Raw genomic sequence first — 17075 nt, forward strand, 5'->3', positions numbered from 1 at the left:
GAATGAAAAAATCAAACTGGTTGTACGTAGGGAGGCTCAAACCATACAGCGAATGAAAAAAAAACTGTTGTACGTAGGGAGGCTCAAACCCATACAGCGAATGAAACAAAAACTGGTTGTACGTAGGTAGGCTCAACCCCATACAGAAAATGAAAAAAAAAACTAGTTGTATGTAAGGAGGCTCAAACCATACAGCGAATGAAAAAAAAAAACTGGTTGTACGTAGGGAGGCTCACACCTATACAGCGAATGAAAAAAAAACTGGTTGTACGTAGGGAGGCTCAAACCCATACAGCGTATGAAAAAAAAACTGTTGTACGTTGGGAGGCTTAAACCCATCCAGCGAATGAAAAAAAACTGGTTGTACGTAGGGAGGCTCAAACCCATACAGCGAATGAACAAAAACACTGGTTGTACGTAGGGAGGCTCAAACCAATACAGCGAATGAAAAAAAAAATGGTTGTACGTAGGGAGGCTCAAACCCATACAGCGAATGAAAAAAAAACTGTTGTACGTTGGGAGGCTCAAACCCATACAGCGAATGAAAAAAAAACTGGTTGTACGTAGGGAGGCTCAAACCCATACAGCGAATGAAAAAATCTAACTGGTTGTACGTAGGGAGGCTCAAACCATACAGCGAATAAAAATAAAAATGGTTGTACGTAGGGAGGCTCAAACCCATACAGCGAATTAAAAAAAAACTGGTTGTACGTAGGGAGGCTCAACCCCATACAGCGAATGAAAAAAAAAACTAGTTGTATGTAGGGAGGATCAAACCAAAACAGCGAATGAAAAAAAAACTGTTGTACGTTGGGAGGCTCAAACCCATACAGCGAATGAAAAAAAAACTGGTTACCCGTAGGGAGGCTCAAACCCATACAGTGAATAAAAAAAAAACTGGTTCTACGTAGGGAGGCTCAAACCCATACAGTGAAGAAAAAAAAACTGGTTGTACGTAGGGAGGCTCAAACCCATACAGCGAATGAAAAAAACAACTGGTTGTACGTAGGGAGGCTCAAACCCATACAGCGAATGAAAAAAAACTGGTTGTACGTAGGGAGGCTCAAACCAATACAGCGAATGAAAAAAAAACTGATTGTAAGTAGGAAGGCTCAAACCCATACAGCGAATGAAAAAAAAAACTGTTGTACCTAAGGAGGCTAAAACCCATACAGCGTATGAAAAAAAAAACTGTTGTACGTTGGGAGGCTCAAACCCATCCAGCGAATGAAAAAAAACTGGTTGTACGTAGGGAGGCTCAAACCCATACAGCGAATGAAAAAAAACTGTTGTACGTAGGGAGGCTCAAACCAATACAGCGAATAAAAAAAACACTGGTTTTACGTAGGGAGGCTCAAACCATAAAGCGAATGAAAAAAAAACTGGTTGTACGTAGGGGGTCTTTAACCCATACAGCGTATGAAAAAAAAACTGTTGTACGTTGGGAGGCTCAAACCCATCCAGCGAATGAAAAAAAACTGGTTGTACGTAGGGAGGCTCAAACCCATACAGCGAATGAACAAAAACACTGGTTGTACGTAGGGAGGCTCAAAATAATACAGCGAATGAAAAAAAAAGGTTCTACATAGAGAGGCTCAAACCCATACAGCGAATGAAAAAAAAACTGTTGTACGTTGGGAGGCTCAAACCCATCAAGCGAATAAAAAAAAACTGGTGCTACGTAGGGAGGCTCAAACCCATACAGCGAATGAAAAAAAAACTGGTTGTACGTAGGGAGGCTCAAACCAATACAGCAAATGAAAAAAAAAACTGGTTGTACGTAGGGAGGCTCAAACCATACAGCGAATGAAAAAAAAACTGTTGTACGTAGGGAGGCTCAAACCCATACAGCGAATGAAAAAAAAACTGGTTGTACGTAGGTAGGCTCAACCCCATACAGCGAATGAAAAAAAAACTAGTTGTATGTAGGGAGGCTCAAACCCATACAGCCAATGAAAAAAAACTGGTTGTACGTAGGGAGGCTCACACCTATACAGCGAATGAAAAAAAACTGGTTGTACGTAGGGAGGCTCAAACCCATATAGCGTATGAAAAAAAAAACTGTTGTACGTTGGGAGGCTTAAACCCATCCAGCGAATGAAAAAAAACTGGTTGTACGTAGGGAGGCTCAAACCCATACAGCGAATGAACAAAAACACTGGTTGTACGTAGGGATGCTCAATCCAATACAGCGAATGAAAAAAAAAATGGTTGTACGTAGGGAGGCTCAAACCCATACAGCGAATGAAAAAAAAACTGTTGTACGTTGGGAGGCTCAAAACCATACAGCGAATGAAAAAAAACTGGTTGTACGTAGGGAGGCTCAAACCCATACAACGAATGAAAAAAAAAACTGGTTATACGTAGGGAGACTCAAACCAATACAGCAAATGAAAAGAAACTGGTTGTACGTAGGGAGGCTCAAACCCATACAGCGAATGAAAAAAAAACTGGTTGTACGTAGGGAGGCTCAAACCCATACAGCGAATGAAAAAATCAAACTGGTTGTACGTAGGGAGGCTCAAACCATACAACGAATAAAAATAAAAATGGTTGTACGTAGGGAGGCTCAAACCCATACAGCGAATGAAAAAAAAACTGGTTGTACGTAGGGAGGCTCAACCCCATACAGCGAATGAAAAAAAAAACTAGTTGTATGTAGGGAGGATCAAACCAATACAGCGAATAAAAAAAAACTGTTGTACGTTGGGAGGCTCAAACCCATACAGCAAATGAAAAAAAACTGGTTACCCGTAGGGAGGCTCAAGCCCATACAGTGAATAAAAAAAAAACTGGTTGTACGTAGGGAGGCTCAAACCCATACAGTGAAGAAAAAAAACTGGTTGTACGTAGGGAGGCTCAAAGCCATACAGGGAATGAAAAAAACAACTGGTTGTACGTAGGGAGGCTCAAACCCATACAGCGAATGAAAAAAAAACTGGTTGTACGTAGGGAGGCTCAAACCAATACAGCGAATGAAAAAAAAACTGGTTGTAAGTAGGGAGGCTTAAACCCATACAGCGAATGAAAAAAAAAACTGTTGTACCTAGGGAGGCTAAAACCCATACAGCGTATGAAAAAAAAAACTGTTGTACGTTGGGAGGCTCAAACCCATCCAGCGAATAAAAAAAAAACTGGTTGTACGTAGGGAGGCTCAAACCCATACAGCGAATGAAAAAAAAACTGTTGTACGTAGGGAGGCTCAAACAAATACAGCGAATGAAAATAGCACTGGTTTTACGTAGGGAGGCTCAAACCATACAGCGAATGAAAAAAAAACTGGTTGTACGTAGGGGGTCTTAAACCCATACAGTGTATGAAAAAAAAACTGTTGTACGTTGGGAGGCTCAAACCCATCCAGCGAATGAAAAAAAACTGGTTGTACGTAGGGAGGCTCAAACCCATACAGCGAATGAACAAAAACACTGGTTGTACGTAGGGAGGCTCAAACCAATACAGCGAATGAAAAAAAAAGGTTGTACGTAGAGAGGCTCAAACCCATACAGCGAATCAAAAAAAAACTGTTGTACGTTGGGAGGCTCAAACCCATCCAGCGAATGAAAAAAAAACTGGTGCTACGTAGGGAGGCTCAAACCCATACAGCGAATGAAAAAAAAACTGGTTGTACGTAGGGAGGCTCAAACCAATACAGCAAATGAAAAAAAAAACTGGTTGTACGTAGGGAGGCTCAAACCCATACAGCGAATGAAAAAAAAACTGGTTAGCGTAGGGAGGCTCAAACCCATACAGCGCATGAAAAAAACAAACTGGTTGTACGTAGGGAGGCTAAAACCATACAGCGAATCAAAAAAAAAAATGGTTGTACGTAGGGAGGCTCAAACCAATACAGCGAATGAAAAAAAAACTGGTTGTACGTTGGGAGGCTCAACCCCATACAGCGAATGAAAAAAAAAACTGGTTGTATGTAGGGAGGATCAAACCAATACAGCGAATGAAAAAAAAAAGTGTTGTACGTTGGGAGGCTCAAAGCCATACAGCGAATGAAAAAAAAACTGGTTGTACGTAGGGAGGCTCAAACCCATACAGTGAACAAAAAAAAACTGGTTGTAGGTAGGGAGGCTCAAACCCATACAGCGAAGAAAAAAAAACTGGTTGTACGTAGGGAGGCTCAAACCCATACAGCGAATGAAAAAAACTACTGGTTGTACGTAGGGAGGCTCAAACCCATACAGCGAATGATTCGCTTACGGCCATATCACGTTGAAAACACCGGTTCTCGTCCGATCCCCGAAGTTAAGAAACGTAGAGCCTGGTCAGTACTTAGATGGGTGACCGCTTGGGAATACCAGGTGCTGTAAGCATTTCCCCTGAATTTTTGGAAAAACTCATAAAAATGCGTTCGATTTTAATGTAAAATATTAGATAAAAAAACAAAAAACAAAATATCATTACATTATCAGATTTGGTAAATAAATATTGAAATTGTAATAGTTAAAATTATGGCACGTCTTCGCTTACGGCCATATCACGTTGAAAACACCGGTTCTCGTCCGATCCCCGAAGTTAAGCAACGTAGAGCCTGGTCAGTACTTAGATACGTGACCGCTTGGGAATACCAGGTGCTGTAAGCATTTCCCCTGAATTTTTGGAAAAACTCATAAAAATGCGTTCGATTTTAATGTAAAATATTAGATAAAAAAACAAAAAACAAAATATCATTACATTATCAGATTTGGTAAATAAATATTGAAATTGTAATAGTTAAAATTATGGCACGTCTTCGCTTACGGCCATATCACGTTGAAAACACCGGTTCTCGTCCGATCCCCGAAGTTAAGCAACGTAGAGCCTGGTCGGTACTTAGATGGGTGACCGCTTGGAATACCAGGTGCTGTAAGCATATCCCCTGAATTTTTGGAAAAACTCATAAAAATGCGTTCGATTTTAATGTAAAATATTAGATAAAAAAACAAAAAACAAAATATCATTACATTATCAGATTTGGTAAATAAATATTGAAATTGTAATAGTTAAAATTATGGCACGTCTTCGCTTACGGCCATATCACGTTGAAAACACCGGTTCTCGTCCGATCCCCGAAGTTAAGCAACGTAGAGCCTGGTCAGTACTTAGATGGGTGACCGCTTGGGAATACCAGGTGCTGTAAGCATTTCCCCTGAATTTTTGGAAAAACTCATAAAAATGCGTTCGATTTTAATGTAAAATATTAGATAAAAAAACAAAAAACAAAATATCATTACATTATCAGATTTGGTAAATAAATATTGAAATTGTAATAGTTAAAATTATGGCACGTCTTCGCTTACGGCCATATCACGTTGAAAACACCGGTTCTCGTCCGATCCCCGAAGTTAAGCAACGTAGAGCCTGGTCAGTACTTAGATGGGTGACCGCTTGGGAATACCAGGTGCTGTAAGCATTTCCCCTGAATTTTTGGAAAAACTCATAAAAATGCGTTCGATTTTAATGTAAAATATTAGATAAAAAAACAAAAAACAAAATATCATTACATTATCAGATTTGGTAAATAAATATTGAAATTGTAATAGTTAAAATTATGGCACGTCTTCGCTTACGGCCATATCACGTTGAAAACACCGGTTCTCGTCCGATCCCCGAAGTTAAGCAACGTAGAGCCTGGTCAGTACTTAGATGGGTGACCGCTTGGGAATACCAGGTGCTGTAAGCATTTCCCCTGAATTTTTGGAAAAACTCATAAAAATGCGTTCGATTTTAATGTAAAATATTAGATAAAAAAACAAAAAACAAAATATCATTACATTATCAGATTTGGTAAATAAATATTGAAATTGTAATAGTTAAAATTATGGCACGTCTTCGCTTACGGCCATATCACGTTGAAAACACCGGTTCTCGTCCGATCCCCGAAGTTAAGCAACGTAGAGCCTGGTCAGTACTTAGATGGGTGACCGCTTGGGAATACCAGGTGCTGTAAGCATTTCCCCTGAATTTTTGGAAAAACTCATAAAAATGCGTTCGATTTTAATGTAAAATATTAGGTAAAAAAAACAAAAAACAAAATATCATTACATTATCAGATTTGGTAAATAAATATTGAAATTGTAATAGTTAAAATTATGGCACGTCTTCGCTTACGGCCATATCACGTTGAAAACACCGGTTCTCGTCCGATCCCCGAAGTTAAGCAACGTAGAGCCTGGTCAGTACTTAGATGGGTGACCGCTTGGGAATACCAGGTGCTGTAAGCATTTCCTCTGAATTTTTGGAAAAACTCATAAAAATGCGTTCGATTTTAATGTAAAATATTAGGTAAAAAAAACAAATAAAGTATCATTAAATTATCAGATTTGGTAAATAAATATTGAAATTGTAATAGTTAAAATTATCGCACTTCTTCGCTTACGGCCATATCACGTTGAAAACACCGGTTCTCGTCCGATCCCCGAAGTTAAGCAACGTAGAGCCTGGTCAGTACTTAGATGGGTGACCGCTTGGGAATACCAGGTGCTGTAAGCATTTCCCCTGAATTTTTGGAAAAACTCTTAAAAATGCGTTCGATTTTAATGTAAAATATTAGATAAAAAAAACAAAACACAAAATATCATTACATTATCAGATTTGGTAAATAAATATTAAAATTGTAATAGTTAAAATTATGGCACGTCTTCGCTTACGGCCATATCACGTTGAAAACACCGGTTCTCGTCCGATCCCCGAAGTTAAGCAACGTAGAGCCTGGTCAGTACTTAGATTGGTGACCGCTTGGGAATACCAGGTGCTGTAAGCATATCCCCTGAATTTTTGGAAAAACTCATAAAAATGCGTTCGATTTTAATGTAAAATATTAGATAAAAAACACAAAAAACAAAATATCATTACATTATCAGATTTGGTAAATAATTATTAAAATTATAATAGTTAAAATTATGGCACGTCTTCGCTTACGGCCATATCACGTTGAAAACACCGGTTCTCGTCCGATCCCCGAAGTTAAGCAACGTAGAGCCTGGTCAGTACTTAGATGGGTGACCGCTTGGGAATACCAGGTACTGTAAGCATTTCCCCTGAATTTTTGGAAAAACTCATAAAAATGCGTTCGATTTTAATGTAAAATATTAGATAAAAAAACAAAAAACAAAATATCATTACATTATCAGATTTGGTAAATAAATATTGAAATTGTAATAGTTAAAATTATGGCACTTCTTCGCTTACGGCCATATCACGTTGAAAACACCGGTTCTCGTCCGATCCCCGAAGTTAAGCAACGTAGAGCCTGGTCAGTACTTAGATGGGTGACCGCTTGGGAATACCAGGTGCTGTAAGCATTTCCCCTGAAGTTTTGGAAAAACTCATAAAAATGCGTTCGATTTTAATGTAAAATATTAGATAAAAAAACAAAAAACAAAATATCATTACATTATCAGATTTGGTAAATAAATATTGAAATTGTAATAGTTAAAATTATGGCATGTCTTCGCTTACGGCCATATCACGTTGAAAACACCGGTTCTCGTCCGATCCCCGAAGTTAAGCAACGTAGAGCCTGGTCAGTACTTAGATGGGTGACCGCTTGGGAATACCAGGTGCTGTAAGCATTTCCCCTGAATTTTTGGAAAAACTCATAAAAATGCGTTCGATTTTAATGTAAAATATTAGATAAAAAAACAAAAAACAAAATATCATTACATTATCAGATTTGGTAAATAAATATTGAAATTGTAATAGTTAAAATTATGGCACGTCTTCGCTTACGGCCATATCACGTTGAAAACACCGGTTCTCGTCCGATCCCCGAAGTTAAGCAACGTAGAGCCTGGTCAGTACTTAGATGGGTGACCGCTTGGGAATACCAGGTGCTGTAAGCATATCCCCTGAATTTTTGGAAAAACTCATAAAAATGCGTTCGATTTTAATGTAAAATATTAGGTAAAAAAAACAAAAAACAAAATATCATTACATTATCAGATTTGGTAAATAAATATTGAAATTGTAATAGTTAAAATTATGGCACGTCTTCGCTTACGGCCATATCACGTTGAAAACACCGGTTCTCGTCCGATCCCCGAAGTTAAGCAACGTAGAGCCTGGTCAGTACTTAGATGGGTGACCGCTTGGGAATACCAGGTGCTGTAAGCATTTCCCCTGAATTTTTGGAAAAACTCATAAAAATGCGTTCGATTTTAATGTAAAATATTAGATAAAAATACAAAAAACAAAATATCATTACATTATCAGATTTGGTAAATAAATATTGAAATTGTAATAGTTAAAATTATGGCACGTCTTCGCTTACGGCCATATCACGTTGAAAACACCGGTTCTCGTCCGATCCCCGAAGTTAAGCAACGTAGAGCCTGGTCAGTACTTAGATGGGTGACCGCTTGGGAATACCAGGTGCTGTAAGCATTTCCCCTGAATTTTTGGAAAAACTCATAAAAATGCGTTCGATTTTAATGTAAAATATTAGATAAAAAAACAAAAAACAAAATATCATTACATTATCAGATTTGGTAAATAAATATTGAAATTGTAATAGTTAAAATTATGGCACGTCTTCGCTTACGGCCATATCACGTTGAAAACACCGGTTCTCGTCCGATCCCCGAAGTTAAGCAACGTAGAGCCTGGTCAGTACTTAGATGGGTGACCGCTTGGGAATACCAGGTGCTGTAAGCATTTCCCCTGAATTTTTGGAAAAACTCATAAAAATGCGTTCGATTTTAATGTAAAATATTAGGTAAAAAAAAACAAAAAACAAAATATCATTACATTATCAGATTTGGTAAATAAATATTGAAATTGTAATAGTTAAAATTATGGCACGTCTTCGCTTACGGCCATATCACGTTGAAAACACCGGTTCTCGTCCGATCCCCGAAGTTAAGCAACGTAGAGCCTGGTCAGTACTTAGATGGGTGACCGCTTGGGAATACCAGGTGCTGTAAGCATTTCCCCTGAATTTTTGGAAAAACTCATAAAAATGCGTTCGATTTTAATGTAAAATATTAGATAAAAAAACAAAAAACAAAATATCATTACATTATCAGATTTGGTAAATAAATATTGAAATTGTAATAGTTAAAATTATGGCACGTCTTCGCTTACGGCCATATCACGTTGAAAACACCGGTTCTCGTCCGATCCCCGAAGTTAAGCAACGTAGAGCCTGGTCAGTACTTAGATGGGTGACCGCTTGGGAATACCAGGTGCTGTAAGCATTTCCCCTGAATTTTTGGAAAAACTCATAAAAATGCGTTCGATTTTAATGTAAAATATTAGATAAAAAAACAAAAAACAAAATATCATTACATTATCAGATTTGGTAAATAAATATTGAAATTGTAATAGTTAAAATTATGGCACGTCTTCGCTTACGGCCATATCACGTTGAAAACACCGGTTCTCGTCCGATCCCCGAAGTTAAGCAACGTAGAGCCTGGTCAGTACTTAGATGGGTGACCGCTTGGGAATACCAGGTGCTGTAAGCATTTCCCCTGAATTTTTGGAAAAACTCATAAAAATGCGTTCGATTTTAATGTAAAATATTAGGTAAAAAAAACAAAAAACAAAATATCATTACATTATCAGATTTGGTAAATAAATATTGAAATTGTAATAGTTAAAATTATGGCACGTCTTCGCTTACGGCCATATCACGTTGAAAACACCGGTTCTCGTCCGATCCCCGAAGTTAAGCAACGTAGAGCCTGGTCAGTACTTAGATGGGTGACCGCTTGGGAATACCAGGTGCTGTAAGCATTTCCCCTGAATTTTTGGAAAAACTCATAAAAATGCGTTCGATTTTAATGTAAAATATTAGATAAAAAAACAAAAAACAAAATATCATTACATTATCAGATTTGGTAAATAAATATTGAAATTGTAATAGTTAAAATTATGGCACGTCTTCGCTTACGGCCATATCACATTGAAAACACCGGTTCTCGTCCGATCCCCGAAGTTAAGCAACGTAGAGCCTGGTCAGTACTTAGATGGGTGACCGCTTGGGAATACCAGGTGCTGTAAGCATTTCCCCTGAATTTTTGGTAAAACTCATAAAAATGCGTTCGATTTTAATGTAAAATATTAGATAAAAAACACAAAAAACAAAATATCATTACATTATCAGATTTGGTAAATAAATATTGAAATTGTAATAGTTAAAATTATGGCACGTCTTCGCTTACGGCCATATCACGTTGAAAACACCGGTTCTCGTCCGATCCCCGAATTTAAGCAACGTAGAGCCTGGTCAGTACTTAGATGGGTGACCGCTTGGGAATACCAGGTGCTGTAAGCATTTCCCCTGAATTTTTGGAAAAACTCATAAAAATGCGTTCGATTTTAATGTAAAATATTAGATAAAAAAAACAAAAAACAAAATATCATTACATTATCAGATTTCGTAAATAATTATTAAAATTGTAATAGTTAAAATTATGGCACGTCTTCGCTTACGGCCATATCACGTTGAAAACACCGGTTCTCGTCCGATCCCCGAAGTTAAGCAACGTAAAGCCTGGTCAGTACTTAGATGGGTGACCGCTTGGGAATACCAGGTGCTGTAAGCATTTCCCCTGAATTTTTGGAAAAACTCATAAAAATGCGTTCGATTTTAATGTAAAATATTAGATAAAAAAACAAAAAACAAAATATCATTACATTATCAGATTTGCTAAATAAATATTGAAATTGTAATAGTTAAAATTATGGCACGTCTTAGCTTACGGCCATATCACGTTGAAAACACCGGTTCTCGTCCGATCCCCGAAGTTAAGCAACGTAGAGCCTGGTCAGTACTTAGATGGGTGACCGCTTGGGAATACCAGGTGCTGTAAGCATTTCCCCTGAATTTTTGGAAAAACTCATAAAAATGCGTTCGATTTTAATGTAAAATATTAGGTAAAAAAAACAAATAAAGTATCCTTAAATTATCAGATTTGGTAAATAAATATTGAAATTGTAATAGTTACAATTATGGCACTTCTTCGCTTACGGCCATATTACGTTGAAAACACCGGTTCTCGTCCGATCCCCGAAGTTAAGCAACGTAGAGCCTGGTCAGTACTTAGATGGGTGACCGCTTGGGAATACCAGGTGCTGTAAGCATTTCCCCTGAATTTTTGGAAAAACTCATAAAAATGCGTTCGATTTTAATGTAAAATATTAGATAACAAAAACAAAAAACAAAATATCATTACATTATCAGATTTGGTAAATAAATATTGAAATTGTAATAGTTAAAATTATGGCACGTCTTCGCTTACGGCCATATCACGTTGAAAACACCGGTTCTCGTCCGATCCCCGAAGTTAAGCAACGTAGAGCCTGGTCAGTACTTAGATGGGTGACCGCTTGGGAATACCAGGTGCTGTAAGCATTTCCCCTGAATTTTTGGAAAAACTCATAAAAATGCGTTCGATTTTAATGTAAAATATTAGATAAAAAAACAAAAAACAAAATATCATTACATTATCAGATTTGGTAAATAAATATTGAAATTGTAATAGTTAAAATTATGGCACGTCTTCGCTTACGGCCATATCACGTTGAAAACACCGGTTCTCGTCCGATCCCCGAAGTTAAGCAACGTAGAGCCTGGTCAGTACTTAGATGGGTGACCGCTTGGGAATACCAGGTGCTGTAAGCATTTCCCCTGAATTTTTGGAAAAACTCATAAAAATGCGTTCGATTTTAATGTAAAATATTAGATAAAAAAACAAAAAACAAAATATCATTACATTATCAGATTTGGTAAATAAATATTGAAATTGTAATAGTTAAAATTATGGCACGTCTTCGCTTACGGCCATATCACGTTGAAAACACCGGTTCTCGTCCGATCCCCGAAGTTAAGCAACGTAGAACCTGGTCAGTACTTAGATGGGTGACCGCTTGGGAATACCAGGTGCTGTAAGCATTTCCCCTGAATTTTTGGAAAAACTCATAAAAATGCGTTCGATTTTAATGTAAAATATTAGATAAAAAAACAAAAAACAAAATATCATTACATTATCAGATTTGGTAAATAAATATTGAAATTGTAATAGTTAAAATTATGGCACGTCTTCGCTTACGGCCATATCACGTTGAAAACACCGGTTCTCGTCCGATCCCCGAAGTTAAGCAACGTAGAGCCTGGTCAGTACTTAGATGGGTGACCGCTTGGGAATACCAGGTGCTGTAAGCATTTCCCCTGAATTTTTGGAAAAACTCATAAAAATGCGTTCGATTTTAATGTAAAATATTAGATAAAAAACAAAAAACAAAATATCATTACATTATAAGATTTGGTAAATAAATATTGAAATTGTAATAGTTAAAATTATGGCACGTCTTCGCTTACGGCCATATCACGTTGAAAACACCGGTTCTCGTCCTATCCCCGAAGTTAAGCAACGTAGAGCCTGGTCAGTACTTAGATGGGTGACCGCTTGGGAATACCAGGTGCTGTAAGCATTTCCCCTGAATTTTTGGAAAAACTCATAAAAATGCGTTCGATTTTAATGTAAAATATTAGATAAAAAAACAAAAAACAAAATATCATTACATTATCAGATTTGGTAAATAAATATTGAAATTGTAATAGTTAAAATTATGGCACGTCTTCGCTTACGGCCATATCACGTTGAAAACACCGGTTCTCGTCCGATCCCCGAAGTTAAGCAACGTAGAACCTGGTCAGTACTTAGATGGGTGACCGCTTGGGAATACCAGGTGCTGTAAGCATTTCCCCTGAATTTTTGGAAAAACTCATAAAAATGCGTTCGATTTTAATGTAAAATATTAGATAAAAAAACAAAAAACAAAATATCATTACATTATAAGATTTGGTAAATAAATATTGAAATTGTAATAGTTAAAATTATGGCACGTCTTCGCTTACGGCCATATCACGTTGAAAACACCGGTTCTCGTCCGATCCCCGAAGTTAAGCAACGTAGAGCCTGGTCAGTACTTAGATGGGTGACCGCTTGGGAATACCAGGTGCTGTAAGCATTTCCCCTGAATTTTTGGAAAAACTCATAAAAATGCGTTCGATTTTAATGTAAAATATTAGATAAAAAACAAAAAACAAAATATCATTACATTATAAGATTTGGTAAATAAATATTGAAATTGTAATAGTTAAAATTATGGCACGTCTTCGCTTACGGCCATATCACGTTGAAAACACCGGTTCTCGTCCTATCCCCGAAGTTAAGCAACGTAGAGCCTGGTCAGTACTTAGATGGGTGACCGCTTGGGAATACCAGGTGCTGTAAGCATTTCCCCTGAATTTTTGGAAAAACTCATAAAAATGCGTTCGATTTTAATGTAAAATATTAGATAAAAAAACAAAAAACAAAATATCATTACATTATCAGATTTGGTAAATAAATATTGAAATTGTAATAGTTAAAATTATGGCACGTCTTCGCTTACGGCCATATCACGTTGAAAACACCGGTTCTCGTCCGATCCCCGAAGTTAAGCAACGTAGAGCCTGGTCAGTACTTAGATGGGTGACCGCTTGGGAATACCAGGTGCTGTAAGCATTTCCCCTGAATTTTTGGAAAAACTCATAAAAATGCGTTCGATTTTAATGTAAAATATTAGATAAAAAAACAAAAAACAAAATATCATTACATTATCAGATTTGGTAAATAAATATTGAAATTGTAATAGTTAAAATTATGGCACGTCTTCGCTTACGGCCATATCACGTTGAAAACACCGGTTCTCGTCCGATCCCCGAAGTTAAGCAACGTAGAGCCTGGTCAGTACTTAGATGGGTGACCGCTTGGGAATACCAGGTGCTGTAAGCATTTCCCCTGAATTTTTGGAAAAACTCATAAAAATGCGTTCGATTTTAATGTAAAATATTAGATAAAAAAACAAAAAACAAAATATCATTACATTATCAGATTTGGTAAATAAATATTGAAATTGTAATAGTTAAAATTATGGCACGTCTTCGCTTACGGCCATATCACGTTGAAAACACCGGTTCTCGTCCGATCCCCGAAGTTAAGCAACGTAGAACCTGGTCAGTACTTAGATGGGTGACCGCTTGGGAATACCAGGTGCTGTAAGCATTTCCCCTGAATTTTTGGAAAAACTCATAAAAATGCGTTCGATTTTAATGTAAAATATTAGATAAAAAAACAAAAAACAAAATATCATTACATTATCAGATTTGGTAAATAAATATTGAAATTGTAATAGTTAAAATTATGGCACGTCTTCGCTTACGGCCATATCACGTTGAAAACACCGGTTCTCGTCCGATCCCCGAAGTTAAGCAACGTAGAGCCTGGTCAGTACTTAGATGGGTGACCGCTTGGGAATACCAGGTGCTGTAAGCATTTCCCCTGAATTTTTGGAAAAACTCATAAAAATGCGTTCGATTTTAATGTAAAATATTAGATAAAAAACAAAAAACAAAATATCATTACATTATAAGATTTGGTAAATAAATATTGAAATTGTAATAGTTAAAATTATGGCACGTCTTCGCTTACGGCCATATCACGTTGAAAACACCGGTTCTCGTCCTATCCCCGAAGTTAAGCAACGTAGAGCCTGGTCAGTACTTAGATGGGTGACCGCTTGGGAATACCAGGTGCTGTAAGCATTTCCCCTGAATTTTTGGAAAAACTCATAAAAATGCGTTCGATTTTAATGTAAAATATTAGATAAAAAAACAAAAAACAAAATATCATTACATTATCAGATTTGGTAAATAAATATTGAAATTGTAATAGTTAAAATTATGGCACGTCTTCGCTTACGGCCATATCACGTTGAAAACACCGGTTCTCGTCCGATCCCCGAAGTTAAGCAACGTAGAACCTGGTCAGTACTTAGATGGGTGACCGCTTGGGAATACCAGGTGCTGTAAGCATTTCCCCTGAATTTTTGGAAAAACTCATAAAAATGCGTTCGATTTTAATGTAAAATATTAGATAAAAAAACAAAAAACAAAATATCATTACATTATAAGATTTGGTAAATAAATATTGAAATTGTAATAGTTAAAATTATGGCACGTCTTCGCTTACGGCCATATCACGTTGAAAACACCGGTTCTCGTCCGATCCCCGAAGTTAAGCAACGTAGAGCCTGGTCAGTACTTAGATGGGTGACCGCTTGGGAATACCAGGTGCTGTAAGCATTTCCCCTGAATTTTTGGAAAAACTCATAAAAATGCGTTCGATTTTAATGTAAAATATTAGATAAAAAACAAAAAACAAAATATCATTACATTATAAGATTTGGTAAATAAATATTGAAATTGTAATAGTTAAAATTATGGCACGTCTTCGCTTACGGCCATATCACGTTGAAAACACCGGTTCTCGTCCTATCCCCGAAGTTAAGCAACGTAGAGCCTGGTCAGTACTTAGATGGGTGACCGCTTGGGAATACCAGGTGCTGTAAGCATTTCCCCTGAATTTTTGGAAAAACTCATAAAAATGCGTTCGATTTTAATGTAAAATATTAGATAAAAAAACAAAAAACAAAATATCATTACATTATCAGATTTGGTAAATAAATATTGAAATTGTAATAGTTAAAATTATGGCACGTCTTTGCTTACGGCCATATCACGTTGAAAACACCGGTTCTCGTCCGATCCCCGAAGTTAAGCAACGTAGAGCCTGGTCAGTACTTAGATGGGTGACCGCTTGGGAATACCAGGTGCTGTAAGAATTTCCCCTGAATTTTTGGAAAAACTCATAAAAATGCGTTCGATTTTAATGTAAAATATTAGATAAAAAAACAAAAAACAAAATATCATTACATTATCAGATTTGGTAAATAAATATTGAAATTGTAATAGTTAAAATTATGGCACGTCTTCGCTTACGGCCATATCACGTTGAAAACACCGGTTCTCGTCCGATCCCCGAAGTTAAGCAACGTAGAGCCTGGTCAGTACTTAGATGGGTGACCACTTGGGAATACCAGGTGCTGTAAGCATTTCCCCTGAATTTTTGGAAAAACTCATAAAAATGCGTTCGATTTTAATGTAAAATATTAGATAAAAAAACAAAAAACAAAATATCATTACATTATCAGATTTGGTAAATAAATATTGAAATTGTAATAGTTAAAATTATGGCACGTCTTCGCTTACGGCCATATCACGTTGAAAACACCGGTTCTCGTCCGATCCCCGAAGTTAAGCAACGTAGAGCCTGGTCAGTACTTAGATGGGTGACCGCTTGGGAATACCAGGTGCTGTAAGCATTTCCACTGAATTTTTGGAAAAACTCATAAAAATGCGTTCGATTTTAATGTAAAATATTAGATAAAAAACAAAAAACAAAATATCATTACATTATAAGATTTGGTAAATAAATATTGAAATTGTAATAGTTAAAATTATGGCACGTCTTAGCTTACGGCAATATCACGTTGAAAACACCGGTTCTCGTCCGATCCCCGAAGTTAAGCAACGTAGAGCCTGGTCAGTACTTAGATGGGTGACCGCTTGGGAATACCAGGTGCTGTAAGCATTTCCCCTGAATTTTTGGAAAACTCATAAAAATGCGTTCGATTTTAATGTAAAATATTAGATAAAAAAACAAAAAACAAAATATCATTACATTATCAGATTTGGTAAATAAATATTGAAATTGTAATAGTTAAAATTATGGCACGTCTTCGCTTACGGCCATATCACGTTGAAAACACCGGTTCTCGTCCGATCCCCGAAGTTAAGCAACGTAGAGAGCCTGGTCAGTACTTAGATGGGTGACCGCTTGGGAATACCAGGTGCTGTAAGCATTTCCCCTGAATTTTTGGAAAAACTCATAAAAATGCGTTCGATTTTAATGTAAAATATTAGGTAAAAAAAACAAAAAACAAAATATCATTACATTATCAGATTTGGTAAATAAATATTGAAATTGTAATAGTTAAAATTATGGCACGTCTTCGCTTACGGCCATATCACGTTGAAAACACCGGTTCTCGTCCGATCCCCGAAGTTAAGCAACGTAGAGCCTGGTCAGTACTTAGATGGGTGACCGCTTGGGAATACCAGGTGCTGTAAGCATTTCCCCTGAATTTTTGGAAAAACTCATAAAAATGCGTTCGATTTTAATGTAAAATATTAG

General features: G+C 36.9%; 48 non-coding genes across 48 annotated transcripts; all 48 read left to right on the forward strand.

The window, feature by feature from the left end:
• Positions 1-4203: 4203 nt before the first annotated feature.
• Positions 4204-4322, forward strand: LOC145300264 (5S ribosomal RNA). Its single transcript, XR_013872494.1, has one exon. It is a non-coding gene; the product is annotated as a 5S ribosomal RNA (ribosomal RNA).
• Positions 4323-4473: 151 nt separating this feature from the next.
• On the forward strand, positions 4474-4592 carry LOC145301153 (5S ribosomal RNA). Its single transcript, XR_013873354.1, has one exon. It is a non-coding gene; the product is annotated as a 5S ribosomal RNA (ribosomal RNA).
• A 151-nt stretch (positions 4593-4743) lies between these two features.
• Positions 4744-4861, forward strand: LOC145301125 (5S ribosomal RNA). The gene has a single exon (XR_013873326.1). It is a non-coding gene; the product is annotated as a 5S ribosomal RNA (ribosomal RNA).
• Positions 4862-5012: 151 nt separating this feature from the next.
• On the forward strand, positions 5013-5131 carry LOC145299087 (5S ribosomal RNA). Its single transcript, XR_013871354.1, has one exon. It is a non-coding gene; the product is annotated as a 5S ribosomal RNA (ribosomal RNA).
• A 151-nt stretch (positions 5132-5282) lies between these two features.
• On the forward strand, positions 5283-5401 carry LOC145299098 (5S ribosomal RNA). The gene has a single exon (XR_013871365.1). It is a non-coding gene; the product is annotated as a 5S ribosomal RNA (ribosomal RNA).
• Positions 5402-5552: 151 nt separating this feature from the next.
• On the forward strand, positions 5553-5671 carry LOC145299109 (5S ribosomal RNA). Its single transcript, XR_013871376.1, has one exon. It is a non-coding gene; the product is annotated as a 5S ribosomal RNA (ribosomal RNA).
• A 151-nt stretch (positions 5672-5822) lies between these two features.
• On the forward strand, positions 5823-5941 carry LOC145299120 (5S ribosomal RNA). Its single transcript, XR_013871387.1, has one exon. It is a non-coding gene; the product is annotated as a 5S ribosomal RNA (ribosomal RNA).
• A 152-nt stretch (positions 5942-6093) lies between these two features.
• On the forward strand, positions 6094-6212 carry LOC145299132 (5S ribosomal RNA). The gene has a single exon (XR_013871399.1). It is a non-coding gene; the product is annotated as a 5S ribosomal RNA (ribosomal RNA).
• A 149-nt stretch (positions 6213-6361) lies between these two features.
• LOC145299143 (5S ribosomal RNA) lies at positions 6362-6480 on the forward strand. The gene has a single exon (XR_013871410.1). It is a non-coding gene; the product is annotated as a 5S ribosomal RNA (ribosomal RNA).
• Positions 6481-6632: 152 nt separating this feature from the next.
• LOC145300645 (5S ribosomal RNA) lies at positions 6633-6751 on the forward strand. The gene has a single exon (XR_013872859.1). It is a non-coding gene; the product is annotated as a 5S ribosomal RNA (ribosomal RNA).
• Positions 6752-6903: 152 nt separating this feature from the next.
• Positions 6904-7022, forward strand: LOC145299812 (5S ribosomal RNA). The gene has a single exon (XR_013872056.1). It is a non-coding gene; the product is annotated as a 5S ribosomal RNA (ribosomal RNA).
• Positions 7023-7173: 151 nt separating this feature from the next.
• On the forward strand, positions 7174-7292 carry LOC145299155 (5S ribosomal RNA). Its single transcript, XR_013871421.1, has one exon. It is a non-coding gene; the product is annotated as a 5S ribosomal RNA (ribosomal RNA).
• A 151-nt stretch (positions 7293-7443) lies between these two features.
• On the forward strand, positions 7444-7562 carry LOC145299166 (5S ribosomal RNA). The gene has a single exon (XR_013871432.1). It is a non-coding gene; the product is annotated as a 5S ribosomal RNA (ribosomal RNA).
• Positions 7563-7713: 151 nt separating this feature from the next.
• LOC145299178 (5S ribosomal RNA) lies at positions 7714-7832 on the forward strand. Its single transcript, XR_013871445.1, has one exon. It is a non-coding gene; the product is annotated as a 5S ribosomal RNA (ribosomal RNA).
• A 152-nt stretch (positions 7833-7984) lies between these two features.
• LOC145299189 (5S ribosomal RNA) lies at positions 7985-8103 on the forward strand. The gene has a single exon (XR_013871456.1). It is a non-coding gene; the product is annotated as a 5S ribosomal RNA (ribosomal RNA).
• A 151-nt stretch (positions 8104-8254) lies between these two features.
• LOC145299200 (5S ribosomal RNA) lies at positions 8255-8373 on the forward strand. The gene has a single exon (XR_013871467.1). It is a non-coding gene; the product is annotated as a 5S ribosomal RNA (ribosomal RNA).
• A 151-nt stretch (positions 8374-8524) lies between these two features.
• Positions 8525-8643, forward strand: LOC145299211 (5S ribosomal RNA). The gene has a single exon (XR_013871478.1). It is a non-coding gene; the product is annotated as a 5S ribosomal RNA (ribosomal RNA).
• A 153-nt stretch (positions 8644-8796) lies between these two features.
• LOC145299223 (5S ribosomal RNA) lies at positions 8797-8915 on the forward strand. Its single transcript, XR_013871489.1, has one exon. It is a non-coding gene; the product is annotated as a 5S ribosomal RNA (ribosomal RNA).
• A 151-nt stretch (positions 8916-9066) lies between these two features.
• On the forward strand, positions 9067-9185 carry LOC145299236 (5S ribosomal RNA). Its single transcript, XR_013871501.1, has one exon. It is a non-coding gene; the product is annotated as a 5S ribosomal RNA (ribosomal RNA).
• Positions 9186-9336: 151 nt separating this feature from the next.
• Positions 9337-9455, forward strand: LOC145299247 (5S ribosomal RNA). The gene has a single exon (XR_013871512.1). It is a non-coding gene; the product is annotated as a 5S ribosomal RNA (ribosomal RNA).
• Positions 9456-9607: 152 nt separating this feature from the next.
• Positions 9608-9726, forward strand: LOC145299259 (5S ribosomal RNA). The gene has a single exon (XR_013871523.1). It is a non-coding gene; the product is annotated as a 5S ribosomal RNA (ribosomal RNA).
• Positions 9727-9877: 151 nt separating this feature from the next.
• LOC145300023 (5S ribosomal RNA) lies at positions 9878-9996 on the forward strand. The gene has a single exon (XR_013872262.1). It is a non-coding gene; the product is annotated as a 5S ribosomal RNA (ribosomal RNA).
• A 152-nt stretch (positions 9997-10148) lies between these two features.
• Positions 10149-10267, forward strand: LOC145300423 (5S ribosomal RNA). The gene has a single exon (XR_013872646.1). It is a non-coding gene; the product is annotated as a 5S ribosomal RNA (ribosomal RNA).
• Positions 10268-10419: 152 nt separating this feature from the next.
• Positions 10420-10538, forward strand: LOC145300275 (5S ribosomal RNA). Its single transcript, XR_013872505.1, has one exon. It is a non-coding gene; the product is annotated as a 5S ribosomal RNA (ribosomal RNA).
• A 151-nt stretch (positions 10539-10689) lies between these two features.
• On the forward strand, positions 10690-10808 carry LOC145299270 (5S ribosomal RNA). The gene has a single exon (XR_013871534.1). It is a non-coding gene; the product is annotated as a 5S ribosomal RNA (ribosomal RNA).
• Positions 10809-10957: 149 nt separating this feature from the next.
• LOC145299770 (5S ribosomal RNA) lies at positions 10958-11076 on the forward strand. The gene has a single exon (XR_013872016.1). It is a non-coding gene; the product is annotated as a 5S ribosomal RNA (ribosomal RNA).
• A 152-nt stretch (positions 11077-11228) lies between these two features.
• LOC145299282 (5S ribosomal RNA) lies at positions 11229-11347 on the forward strand. The gene has a single exon (XR_013871545.1). It is a non-coding gene; the product is annotated as a 5S ribosomal RNA (ribosomal RNA).
• Positions 11348-11498: 151 nt separating this feature from the next.
• On the forward strand, positions 11499-11617 carry LOC145299294 (5S ribosomal RNA). The gene has a single exon (XR_013871557.1). It is a non-coding gene; the product is annotated as a 5S ribosomal RNA (ribosomal RNA).
• Positions 11618-11768: 151 nt separating this feature from the next.
• LOC145299634 (5S ribosomal RNA) lies at positions 11769-11887 on the forward strand. The gene has a single exon (XR_013871885.1). It is a non-coding gene; the product is annotated as a 5S ribosomal RNA (ribosomal RNA).
• A 151-nt stretch (positions 11888-12038) lies between these two features.
• Positions 12039-12157, forward strand: LOC145299306 (5S ribosomal RNA). The gene has a single exon (XR_013871568.1). It is a non-coding gene; the product is annotated as a 5S ribosomal RNA (ribosomal RNA).
• A 150-nt stretch (positions 12158-12307) lies between these two features.
• LOC145300809 (5S ribosomal RNA) lies at positions 12308-12426 on the forward strand. The gene has a single exon (XR_013873020.1). It is a non-coding gene; the product is annotated as a 5S ribosomal RNA (ribosomal RNA).
• Positions 12427-12577: 151 nt separating this feature from the next.
• LOC145299635 (5S ribosomal RNA) lies at positions 12578-12696 on the forward strand. The gene has a single exon (XR_013871886.1). It is a non-coding gene; the product is annotated as a 5S ribosomal RNA (ribosomal RNA).
• A 151-nt stretch (positions 12697-12847) lies between these two features.
• LOC145299317 (5S ribosomal RNA) lies at positions 12848-12966 on the forward strand. The gene has a single exon (XR_013871579.1). It is a non-coding gene; the product is annotated as a 5S ribosomal RNA (ribosomal RNA).
• A 150-nt stretch (positions 12967-13116) lies between these two features.
• LOC145300810 (5S ribosomal RNA) lies at positions 13117-13235 on the forward strand. The gene has a single exon (XR_013873021.1). It is a non-coding gene; the product is annotated as a 5S ribosomal RNA (ribosomal RNA).
• A 151-nt stretch (positions 13236-13386) lies between these two features.
• On the forward strand, positions 13387-13505 carry LOC145299329 (5S ribosomal RNA). Its single transcript, XR_013871590.1, has one exon. It is a non-coding gene; the product is annotated as a 5S ribosomal RNA (ribosomal RNA).
• Positions 13506-13656: 151 nt separating this feature from the next.
• On the forward strand, positions 13657-13775 carry LOC145299341 (5S ribosomal RNA). Its single transcript, XR_013871601.1, has one exon. It is a non-coding gene; the product is annotated as a 5S ribosomal RNA (ribosomal RNA).
• A 151-nt stretch (positions 13776-13926) lies between these two features.
• LOC145299636 (5S ribosomal RNA) lies at positions 13927-14045 on the forward strand. The gene has a single exon (XR_013871887.1). It is a non-coding gene; the product is annotated as a 5S ribosomal RNA (ribosomal RNA).
• A 151-nt stretch (positions 14046-14196) lies between these two features.
• LOC145299353 (5S ribosomal RNA) lies at positions 14197-14315 on the forward strand. The gene has a single exon (XR_013871612.1). It is a non-coding gene; the product is annotated as a 5S ribosomal RNA (ribosomal RNA).
• A 150-nt stretch (positions 14316-14465) lies between these two features.
• LOC145300811 (5S ribosomal RNA) lies at positions 14466-14584 on the forward strand. The gene has a single exon (XR_013873022.1). It is a non-coding gene; the product is annotated as a 5S ribosomal RNA (ribosomal RNA).
• A 151-nt stretch (positions 14585-14735) lies between these two features.
• On the forward strand, positions 14736-14854 carry LOC145299637 (5S ribosomal RNA). The gene has a single exon (XR_013871888.1). It is a non-coding gene; the product is annotated as a 5S ribosomal RNA (ribosomal RNA).
• Positions 14855-15005: 151 nt separating this feature from the next.
• On the forward strand, positions 15006-15124 carry LOC145299364 (5S ribosomal RNA). The gene has a single exon (XR_013871623.1). It is a non-coding gene; the product is annotated as a 5S ribosomal RNA (ribosomal RNA).
• A 150-nt stretch (positions 15125-15274) lies between these two features.
• LOC145300812 (5S ribosomal RNA) lies at positions 15275-15393 on the forward strand. The gene has a single exon (XR_013873023.1). It is a non-coding gene; the product is annotated as a 5S ribosomal RNA (ribosomal RNA).
• Positions 15394-15544: 151 nt separating this feature from the next.
• LOC145300090 (5S ribosomal RNA) lies at positions 15545-15663 on the forward strand. The gene has a single exon (XR_013872325.1). It is a non-coding gene; the product is annotated as a 5S ribosomal RNA (ribosomal RNA).
• Positions 15664-15814: 151 nt separating this feature from the next.
• Positions 15815-15933, forward strand: LOC145298734 (5S ribosomal RNA). The gene has a single exon (XR_013871005.1). It is a non-coding gene; the product is annotated as a 5S ribosomal RNA (ribosomal RNA).
• A 151-nt stretch (positions 15934-16084) lies between these two features.
• Positions 16085-16203, forward strand: LOC145299376 (5S ribosomal RNA). Its single transcript, XR_013871634.1, has one exon. It is a non-coding gene; the product is annotated as a 5S ribosomal RNA (ribosomal RNA).
• Positions 16204-16353: 150 nt separating this feature from the next.
• Positions 16354-16472, forward strand: LOC145299602 (5S ribosomal RNA). The gene has a single exon (XR_013871853.1). It is a non-coding gene; the product is annotated as a 5S ribosomal RNA (ribosomal RNA).
• A 150-nt stretch (positions 16473-16622) lies between these two features.
• LOC145300702 (5S ribosomal RNA) lies at positions 16623-16743 on the forward strand. The gene has a single exon (XR_013872914.1). It is a non-coding gene; the product is annotated as a 5S ribosomal RNA (ribosomal RNA).
• A 152-nt stretch (positions 16744-16895) lies between these two features.
• On the forward strand, positions 16896-17014 carry LOC145299387 (5S ribosomal RNA). Its single transcript, XR_013871645.1, has one exon. It is a non-coding gene; the product is annotated as a 5S ribosomal RNA (ribosomal RNA).
• The last annotated feature ends 61 nt before the right edge of the window (positions 17015-17075 follow it).

This window comes from Euprymna scolopes, chromosome 18, assembly GCF_053919585.1.
Source record: "Euprymna scolopes isolate OS-2025 chromosome 18, ASM5391958v1, whole genome shotgun sequence".
NCBI lineage: Eukaryota > Metazoa > Mollusca > Cephalopoda > Sepiida > Sepiolidae > Euprymna > Euprymna scolopes.